Genomic DNA, 11,480 nt, shown 5'->3' with positions numbered 1-11,480 from the left:
GTGGGCCTCAGGAAGGGAAGGAATTTGCTTGAGAGCCTCGTAGCTGGTCAGAGTGGGAGTGGGACCCAGTCTTATAGAGCCCCTTCATTCAGTACTAAATGAATGGATCTAGAATCCTTATAGAACCCACTGAACACTAAAATAAGTGAGTTGAACTAGATCAACTCCACAGTCCCTACCCTAACATTATGAGATGTAAGGCTGTAAATTTCAACTACTTTTTGTCTTCTGTGCTGCTGTGCTTTAGTTCCTTAGTTTATGTTCACCTTGGGTAAGCATACTAGTGGTGCGTAATCCGTGCTTGAGACGCTGATTGTTTTGGGGCTGGCTGTTCCTTGCCACCGCCTTCCCCTCTTTTATTCATCCATTCGGTAACTGTAGAATGAACATATAAGTGAAGATGTAGTGGGAACTAGAGAAGGAACATTCGGATCTGCCTACCTGAGCAGGGATCAGGGAGGGGTGTTTTTCTTCTCCTTTTGCTTGTCTCTTACTTTTAACCACCTCAGATGCATCTCTGAGAAAATGCCAAAAATGGCCAAAATAAATAAACCCAGGACTTTGCAGGAAGTGAGAGTATCTTTGTTCTGTCCTCTCTCTCTTCCCCTTTCCTCCCCACAGTGTGCACACACAGCTGTCTTTTTTGGGGGGAGGGGGGTGCCCAGGCCTATTTCATTTTAGTTCTTGAAGTCAAAATACGATTGCAAAGAGCAAAAAAGAAGTGTGGAGAGTTTTAAATTTCTCTTCACTGTAGTTGAAGTATATGTGCCTTTTTTGTGAAGTTGTTAATGGAGTCCATGGATCCTGCTCAAATTTTTGATACCGAATGATAATCTCAAGTGGAGAATGTATGAAGGATTCATACAGGCTTACCACATCATTTTCTGAGGTTTTGTTGATTGTAATGTTCAGTATCCAGCTTATTATATTTCCTTCTTTTCCTCTGAAATTTTTGTTCTTAAGGCACTGCTAAATTGAACATTCACAACTAGTGAAGTCCTTCTAACCAATCTCTGTGGGAAGCTGTTTTTATTCCAAGGATGCTGCTGTTGTCCTTGTTTTTAATATTCTGGGAGCTCTCATTTCTCTTTAGATTCATTTACCAAGCTTATGAGGAACGTAAATTATTTTAGAAACAACTTGCAGTCTTGACCCAACATGACATTATCCCTTGACTCTAAATGAAGGGCGGGGGGGGGGGGGGGAGATTAAAAAAAAACCTCTTCTATAGACAGACATTTGCTATCATTGGAGATTTTTTATATTAAACAGTTATTTAACCCCAAACTATAATTTAAAGCAGAATATACCAGAAATCGTAAAGATATTCTAATTTCCAACGTAAGTCATGGTTCAGGTTAAATTTCATATTTAAATATCAAGGGACATAAATCTCTAATGAGATCGTGTAAATCCTTTATCAGTTATGAGAAAAAATTACTTAAATGTACAGGACTCAAATTCTCAAGGTTTTTCCATATCATATGTGTGATTATTTTTTTTCAAGGAGATAAACCATTGCAGGAAGAAAGAAGCATGTTTAATGAAGATTCAGAATATTGCACATTTTTAACTGTTAAGTAGGATTTTATATCTACATTATTGTCCATTCAGAAAAGCTGCTTCCACGTTTATTTCAGCTATTCTTTTGAATAGTTTTACCTGAGATAATGAAAGCACCAAGCAGCGATTTCTCCAGTAGTATAAAAACCAGTGTAATAAGGGCGCCTGGGTGGCTCAGTTGGTTAAGCGACTGCCTTCGGCTCAGGTCATGATCCTGGAGTCCCAGGATCGAGTCCCGCATCGGGCTCCCTGCTCGGCAGGGAGTCTGCTTCTCCCTCTGACCCTCCTCCCTCTCGTGCTCTCTGTCTCTCATTCTCTCTCTCAAAATAAATAAATAAATAAAATCTTTAAAAAAAAAAAACGAAACCAGTGTAATAAATTTCTTATGGCCAAAAGACCACTTTGTATATATTTAATTCTTAACTTATTTTGAAATAATTTTAAACTGATGGAAAATTTACAAGAATAATTTAAAAAATTTTATATATCCCTTGCCTGTTAACATTTTGCCCTATTTACCTTATTCTCTCCCTGTATACATATTAATTTTTGAATTGATACCAAGTTGCAGTTATGATGTCCCATTAGCCATAACTACAGTACTTCCATCAAAATCAGGAAACCAGTATTGATAAAATTCTACCATTTAATCCACAGACCCCATTCAAATGCTACCAGTTATTCTAAAAACGTCCTTACAATAATCCTTGCCTTTTTGCTCCAGGGTCTTGTTCACGGTGCTGCATGTGTTCAGTTAGGTTTTTCCCTCCTGTTTTCCTCAACCTGGAGCACTTCTTCGGTTTTTCCTTTTTTAACAAAAAATTTTTTAAAGACCTTGATATTTTTGAAGAGTGCTGGCCAGTTACTTTGTAGAATGGCCCTTACATTGGGTTTGTCTGATGCCTCACAATTAGAATCCGGTTATGAATTTTTGGCAGGAATACGAGAGAAGTGATGCTGTGTTCTCTGTGTTCTATCAGGAGGCGCTCGGTGTCTGTTTTTGCCATTACCAGTGATGTTAATTGTTAATAATTGGTTATGTCTGCAAGGTTTTTCCACTGTGAAGTTAGTATCTTGTACTTAATAATTAATGAGGAATAAGTGTCTTACGGGGAGCTACTATGGGACTATATCAGTATCTGTTTTTGTATAAATTTTTATCCTCTGATTTTAGCATCCATTGATGATTCTTATCTGAATCAGTCATTGCCAAATGCTGGCTTTCTAATTATACTCTTACGTCCACATGTAATTGGCATTCTAGTGTCATACTTTCTCTTCTCCCCCATTTATTTGTTTATTTATAGCAGTATGGAACATGGATTCTGTTTTATAATCTACAAACTATCATGATGGATTGTGAGTCTCCAGTTGCCCTAGGTCTGGCTAGTGGGAGCACGCTCAAGCTGGCTTCTGTGCTCTTTAACATGGTCTCAGGTTTCTTTTTTTCTTTTAATTGTGTGAAAAAACATAACATTAAATCATCTTAACCATTTTTAAGTGTACAGTTCAGAAGTGTTAAGTGTATTCGTGTTATTGTGCAACAGAGCGCTAGAACTTTTTCATCTTGTAACACTGAATCTCCATACCCACTAAGCACTAACCCCCAGGCCCAGCTCCCCGCTCCCAGCCCTTGGTACTTTGTTTTTTACTACTTTTTTTTTGTTTTTTAGCCATAACTACAGTACTTCCATCAGTACTTGTTTTTTACTACCACCTTTCTACTTTGTTTCTGTGATTTTTGACTGCTTTAGATTGTGAGTGGAATCATAGGGTATCTGTCTTTTTTGTGACTAGCTAATTTCACTTAGCATAATGTCCTCAGGGCTCATCCATATTGTAGCATGTGACAGGATTTCCTTCCTTTTCATTTATTTAAATTTTTTCCTTCCTTTTTTAAGGCTGCATTTTTCATTGTGTGGATATACCACATTTTCCTTATCCATTTATCTGTCAGTGGACATTTGGGTTACTTCTACCACTTTATTATGACTCACACTGTGATGAACGTGGATGTGCAACTGTCTCTCGGAGATGCTGCTTTCAGTTCTTTGGGCTATGTATCCAGTGGGGTTGCTGGGTCCTATAGTAATTCTATTCTTAATTCTTTGAGGAACTTCCAGTTGTTTTCCATAATGGCTCCATAATTGCTTTCCCCATGGTTCTTTGAACACTTTCTTACTTCTGGGCACCACAAGGTGTTTCAGGTTCCATCTTGTGTTATTCCTACCCCGTCCTGGGATCAGATGTTTCTCCAAAGAGTCCTGTTTTGGTTTAGTGGAGAATGGTATTTACTTTTTTTTTTTAAGAGTCAGAGAGAGAGGTGGGGGTGCGGAGGGAGGCGGCGGGGGAGGGGCAGAGAGAGAATCTTAAGCAGCCCGACGCAGGGGCTCGATCTCACAACCCTGAGATCATGACCTGAGCCGAAATCAAGAGTCGATCGTTTAAGCAACGGAGTCACCCAGGTGCCCCTGTGGGTAATGGTATTTAGAAAGAAGATCTGGGTGCTCGTGCCATTGTGCTGGCGTTGCTACCAGGTCTTCCGAGCAGAGAGTAGGGAATATATACATCTGTGTGTGCTCCTCATCCATCCATCTCTCTATATTAAAAACTACAAGTGCACCCACATCTCCAATTCCACTCTTCCACAAGGTGTATTGTAGTTTTCCCCCTCTCCATATTCCTATCTCCTCTACCCTATAGTAAAAAATGAGGATCCCGTAATCCTCAATAATTCACTTATTCACTCCCCCTGTGATTAACCAAGGTGACCACGGGGCTGACCGCTTTCCTCCCAGCCCCCTACACTCAGCTGCCGCGACTCGAATGTTCTCCCATTCCCAACCATGGCAGCACCTGCCAAGCAAGCGCCGATGCTGAAGTTTCTACGTTGAATGGGCCTGGAATGGGCCTGTTCGGTCCAGGAAATTGTCTTGGGTATTTTGTTATAATAGTTTCCTTTCTTACTGTCTACTCTAGGTAAGCCAGACAAAGTCATGATTGCTGTGTGTGTGTGGGGGGGGGGGAGGTGAGTGGAGGAGAGCATGGAAGTGGGTGGCACCGTAGCCTCGAGGTGGGTAATGGGCACGGCGGGAGGACACCGCCCAGGAGCGGTCGAAATCCAGAACGCCCTATAAGCGAAAGGACGTTAGTGATTAAAGATCTTCAGTCCTGTGTTAATACGATTTTATAACCGTCCTTGCAAAAAAAAAAAAAAAACCTTTGTGAGTTCATCATTTAGATCATCCACCCCCTTAACTCTTACACTTTGGGAGCGTCGGGACCAAGTTCACTATACTGAGTGCTGGGGGGTTCTTCTATGAAACCGTCAGTTCTTCAATCTTCAGTTATAGGAGGAATCCTATTGTGCCACTGGACAAATGATTCCTCAGTAAGCTCCGGATGGAGTCCAGTTATGTAACAAACGTGGGAGCCTGCATAATAGTTATTAGAACTTATTCCTACCTGTGGGGAAATGGAGTCTATGGCCATAATTATTTCCATTTGAGAGAGATTTGGTTCACCTGATGGGAGTAATTGCTCGTGTTTTTTTTTTTTAACAAAAAAATAACTGAGCGCCTAGCAAGAGTAGCTGACACTGAGTATTTTCTGTCCCAAATACAGTGCCAAGTACTTTACATGCATTGTCCCATTGAATCATAATGATTGTGAGTGGAATGGGCCCTGTTACTACCCCATTTTACAGATAAGGAAACTGAAGCTTCTGGTCTGTCCACAGTCCTCCAGCTCTCACATATAACAGGCGTTAAACAGTTTGTACTGGTTTTGATATATTAACAAAGTTCTTTAGTTCTGAGCAAAAGAAACTCTCTTGGCTAACTTAGGAAAAAAAACCCAGAGTTTATTGGGACAAAAACCCCAAGTAGCTCTGGGGATCCAGGCACCTGACCCAACAGTCTTTGAAGTCACCACTAAGGGAATGACTCAGCCACTCAGCATACAAAGTCATGAGGGAAATCCATCATCGTCCTGGCATTTGTCACGAGCAGGCTCTATGGCTAGAGATGGGCACACTGGTTGTCAGGCTCACTGAGGTTAGACACTGATAGGGACTCTTCACCATGAAAATCTAGGGCTGTTCCCACAAGGTGGAAGGATGGGTACTGGAAGGCAGAACACAATCCCCACTCTACGAAGATGCTGTAGTTAGGAGCACAGGCTCTGAAGTCAAGGGCTTCAGCCGCCTAGGGCAGCACTTTCTGTGGGGATTGGGCCGGTAAACGTATATCTGAACACTTAAAATACACAGGCACGCCTCCTTTTCTTGTGCTTCGCTTTGTTGCACTTTGCAGTTACTGTGTTTATTTTACACAGTGCAGGTTTGTGGCAACCCTGTGTCGAGCAAGCCTTGGAGCTGGTTTTCCAACAGCATTTTCTCACTTCCTGTCTGTGTCACATTTTAGGTATTCTCCCAGTATTTCAGACTTTTCTATTATTAAATTTGTGATGGTGATCTGCCATCAGTGATCTTTGATATTACCGTTGTAATTCTTTTAGGGCACCATATAGGATGGCGAACTTCATATAGCGTATGTGTGTTTTCCCTGCTCCATCGGCAGGCCATTCCCCCACCTCTCTCCTTGTCTTTGGACTTCGCTATGCCCTGAGACACCACAGTGTTGTAAAAATTAGGCCGGTTAATACCCCTACAGTGGGTTCTTAAGTGCTCAAGTGAAGGAAGAGTCAATGTGTCAAACTTCATCGTCATCTTTTTTTTAAGAAATGGCTACAGCCACCTTGAGCAACCCCCACCCTGGTCAGTCAGCGGCCACCAACACTGAGGCAAGACCCTCCACCAGCAAAAAGGTTACAACTTGTTGAAAGTTTGGGTGATGGTTAGCATTTTTTTAGCAATAAAGTATTTTTAAAATTAAGGTATGTACATTGTTTTTTAGCCATAATGCTACTGCATACTTCATAGACTCCAGTATGGTATAAACATAGCTTTTATAGGCACTGGGAAACCAAAACATTCATTTGACTTGCTTTATTGCAATATTCACTTTATTGTGGTTGTCTAGAGCCAAACCTGCGATGTCTCTGAGCCTGTATGGGAATGGGAATGGTACTCTTTCTAAGGGTGGCATGAGGATCAAATGCTATGAACCATGCAAACACTTGGAGTGTCTGGCACGTAGTAAGCACCTCAGTGTATGCTAAGAATTATTTGGTGCTTCTTTCACATATATTGCCTTATTTACTCCATTCTAACCCTAAATGCTCGTTTCACCTGTTTTTACAAATCAGAAGCTGGCTCTGGGGGAGAGAGTTCCTAAATGGCTTATTCAAAGTCACACACCTGATCCATAGTGGATCGGGTTCTTTTACCATGTCACTTGATCTACAAAAAGGTCCTCTAACATTTACCCTTTAGCTTCTAGACAAGAATCCTTTAAAGATATTTCTTAGAGAGCATGCATGCATGAGAGGGGGTTGGGGGAGAGGGGCAGAGGGAGAAGCAGACTCCCTGCTGAGCAGGGAGCTGGACACGAGGCTCCATCCCAGGATTCCGGAATCTTGACCTGAGCCAAAGACAGACACTTAACTGACTAAGCCACCCAGGCGCCCTGATCTAAGACATTTTTATCTTTGGACATTTACTAAGATAATTTAAACGCAGCAAACTTTCTGGTTTGGTCAAAGTGATAATGCATTAATCTAGAGATACTGAATCTTTTCTTGTCTTTGTTGCTGATTTTATGCTATTTCCCATAGAATTACAGAAAACAGGCATCCCTTGGTGAAAAATGAGCATGAAAATCTTGGAACATATTTATTATCCAGGAACGCTTATATATTAATTCCATAACTCTAACACTTACAAGAGAGAGATATGGGGGTTGGGTTAGGATTTAGTCAAGTTGGTTTCTTTTTTTTTTTTAATTTATTTTTTTTTAGATTTTATTTATTTATTTGACTGAGAGAGGGAACACAAGCAGGAGGGAGTGGAAGAGGGAAAGCAGGCTTCCCGCGGAGCAGGGAGCCCGATGCGGGGTTTGATCCCAGGACCCTGGGATCATGACCTGAGCTGAAAGCAGATGTGCAACCGACTGAGCCACAAGGTGCCCCTGGGCAAGTGGGTTTCTAACTCTTCCAAAGCTATTTGCAAAGGCTCATCGATGAATATGTGCTAGCCTGAATTAGACTGTCTTCATCCTAACTGGACAGTTTTATAAATTTTCTGGTTGAGGAGCAGGTTCAGAGTAGCAGGTTCAGAAAATTTGCAAATGACCTGCCACTGGAAGAACTAGCTCTTGTATGAGAAGACAGAAAATTGGTACCTACAGGGATCCTGACAATTTGGACTACAGGCAAAATCTGAGAGAGTGGAATTTCACCTGTCTTTCTAAACCAGTGGCATAAATAAATATATAATGGAGAGAGAAAAAAAAACTAGAATTCTAGGTTTAAAAAAAGCATTTTTTTTTTTGTACTATAAACTGAGTAGAAAGATGGATGCCAAAAAGGGTAATGAGTTAGGGCCATAATACTGATAGACTAGTGGACTAATTGCTAATAGACTGTTCAAAATAAAGATGGTGATTCTGCTTCATTCTACTGGTAAGACCCTGTTTAGAGCCCTTCATTCAGTAGACATTCCTTCCCTTTTAACTTTTCTCTGTAATAAGTAATAAATGCATATTATAGAAGATTTAGAGGGTATAGAAAAGACAGAGAAACAGGAAAAAAATCTTTTACTAAATACAGTACTTTTATCATTTTGGTCTCCTTCCATCTTTTTTTAAATGAAATGTTTATGTAATTGATATGTAAGTTTTCCTTGTGCCTTTAGAGAAAATTTCCCCATGTTTATAAATATCTTTTAATGGCTATAAATACTCCATCATATGGCTGTATCATTGTTTGTTTAGCTTTTCCCAATTGTTGGATGGTTTCCAATTTTTCTCTATAATCTGAAATGCAGACAGGTTTATTCATAAAGTCATGCATCATGGTGATATTAATACCCGCATATAATGGCAAAGAGCCACTATTACAAAATACCACATTTTAAGGACAGTAATATCTGAGTTAGGTCCCTAGTAGAGTAACCAGTTTGTTGAATAGCCTCATAACCATAGCAAATGGGCACTAAGGATATAGGCTGGAATATGCAATAGGGCTTACTTTTAGGAAAAGGGTACCTTACAAAGAAACGAGCTGAGGATCACTATAACATCCAAGAAGCTGACCATCAGGTAAGTTGCAGATCTTCAGCTTCCCAATGGCAACCCCTGGCTTTAGGTACTCAATGTGCCATAAAGCCTCTTTGAAAAAGAGGAGTTAAGTCTTCAACATTTGGGGCGCCTGGGTGGCTCAGTTGGTTAAGCGACTGCCTTTGGCTCAGGTCATGATCCTGGAGTCCCAGGATCGAGTCCGCATTGGGCTCCCTGCTCAGTGGGGAGTTTGCTTCTCCCTCTGACCCTCTCATGCTCTCTCTATCTCATTCTCTCTCTCAAATAAATAAATAAAATCTTAAAAAAAAAAAGTTTTCAACATTCGACCCCTAAATAAGAGCATCAGTGCCTATCACCAACCCGCAAACATAATGGGTCCAAGAATTTGCTTCCATTCCAGCATCTTATGTGAGAATCATCTCCTATGTGAATTATGTTTATTTTTTCTTGCTGCCTCCCCCCCCCCCTTAACATGGAAGGTAATACTGGTTTCAGGTGTAAAATTTAGTATAATGGTCTCTAGTTCTTTTTTTTTTTTTCTTTTTTTTAAGATTTTATTTATTTGAGAGACAGCGTGCAGGCGTGAGCACAAGCGGGGGTGGGGGGCAGAGGGAGAGGGACAAGCAGACTCCCCGCTGAGCAGGGAGCCTGACTCGGGGCTCAAACCCAGGACCCTGAGATCACGACCTGAGCCAAAGTCAGATGCTTAACCGACTGAACCACCCAGGCGCCCCTGTTCTATTTTTACGTTCTCTCTCTCAAATTTTGTGAGATCACATTTGACCCTGACCAACCCAAGGGAGCCAGAACACATTTTAAAAAAAGATCTGTTAGAACCATCATTCTCATTACGTTACCACCAGTAATCATCAAAACGGGTTTCGCAGTGGGGAAAAAACAGCTGTTGTGGCAACTGTACAAAACTCACCCACAGACGTCAGCCTCCAGCAGCCATCCCAAGGTGAGTTCATTCCATGACTTCAGTTTCCTAAAAAACGGAGGCCAATATTAGCATATTTAGCTCTCGAGTACTCAGAAAGGATTAACTTCTACTGGCAATCCTACAGCAGTTGACCGAGGGCAACAAATAAATTGCAGTAAGAGAGTATGCTATGCACTATTTAAGGCACCAGGGAGGGAAAGGATCTGTTTCTGTTTAGTTGCTAACCCAGATAGAAGAGGACTTCTAGTGAATGCTTACTACGTATCCCACACTTCCTCACTTTGCATTACTTGTACTGAATCCTCACAGCGCAGTCTCTGCCAGATCGACCACGTCATTCTCCAGGTGTCAACTGCTAGAAATTAAGAGCTGTAGCCAGGATATGCAGCCAGATCTGAGAATTCTTCCAAAGTCCACACTCTTTGACGAGGACAGATTAAAGAGTGACTACCATTGTAGACCTACCCCAGTGCGGCCACAAATAGGTGTTCGGGAAAGAGGAAGGGGTCAGCTGCATGGATTGAATAGAGAACATTCGTGAATGTCAAGATGTTCATAAACCAAGTCTAATTCCTATCTTTCAGAGAAGGGACCCTCCATGCCTCGCTGTCCGTTGTTGAAACTCCAGGATCTGGATATTCCCAGGGTTTCAACTTGCTTTCCTCACTACCATTTCAAAATAGAAGCAGTGGTCACCTTAGTGTGTAATTGGGGATCCTGTGGTGTTTTCCCTGTTGTAAATGCTTTCACAGCATCATGCTGCTTCCCCGTTCCACTTTGGGAGCATTTTTCTGCTACTGGTAGAGCCTTTCCAGGCAGATTTCACATTTTGAAATCTCCACCTTTGAGATAAAGTAGGAAAAAGACTATGGTCAAACGCAAATTCAGAAACCAAGGAAAACCCATGACCTCAGCAAACAGAGATGGACAAGATGATTAGCAGGTCTTTGGAGTTGCTAACTGTAACTTCCATTCTAACTCTCTTTCTGACCATGAAGGCACCAAGAGGTAAGGCAGATAGGGATCCGGACACATGGATTCACTATACCACAGGCACTGGGCTAGGCACTTTATTTTTATTTTTTAAAGATTTATATTAGAGATTGAGAGAGAGAGAGCATGCACACGGGGGAGGGGGCAGAGGGAGAGAGAGAATCTCAAGTAGATTCCCTACTGAACGCAGAGCCTAACACAGGGCTCAATCTCACCCGAGACCATGACCTGAGCCCAATCAAGAGACTGACACTTAACTGACTGAGCTACCCAGGCACCCTTAAAGATTTGTTTGTTTGAGAGAGAGAGAAATTGAAAGAGAGAAAGCACATGAGTGGAAGGGGCAGAGGGAGAGGGAGAGAGGATCTCAAGCAGACTCCATGCTGAGCACGGAGACGGACGAGGGCTCCATCTCATGACCCTGAGCTAACCTGATTGACACTGAACATTCATGGATAGGGAATAGCTAATTACAGTGTAGCCATGCTGTGGAAGAGCTAACACCGTTTTATTTTTATTTATTTATTTTTTTAAAAGATTTTATTTATTTATTCATGAGAGACAGAGAGAAACAGAGGGAGAAGCAGGCTCCCAAGGAGCGGGAAGCCCGATGCGGGACTCGATCCCAGGACCCTGGGATCATGACCTGAGCCGAAGGCAGACGCTTAACCATCTGAGCCACCCAGGCACCCGCTAACACCGTTTTAAAAAACAATTTTGATTGAGGGGCTCAGTTGTGATTCTTGGCTTCAGCTCAGGTCATGATCTCACAATTGTGAGAT

This window comes from Mirounga leonina, unplaced genomic scaffold, assembly GCF_011800145.1.
Source record: "Mirounga leonina isolate KUSES-001 unplaced genomic scaffold, KU_Mleo_1.0 Mir_82, whole genome shotgun sequence".
Taxonomy (NCBI): domain Eukaryota; kingdom Metazoa; phylum Chordata; class Mammalia; order Carnivora; family Phocidae; genus Mirounga; species Mirounga leonina.
Note: the sequence above shows the minus strand (reverse complement) of the source record.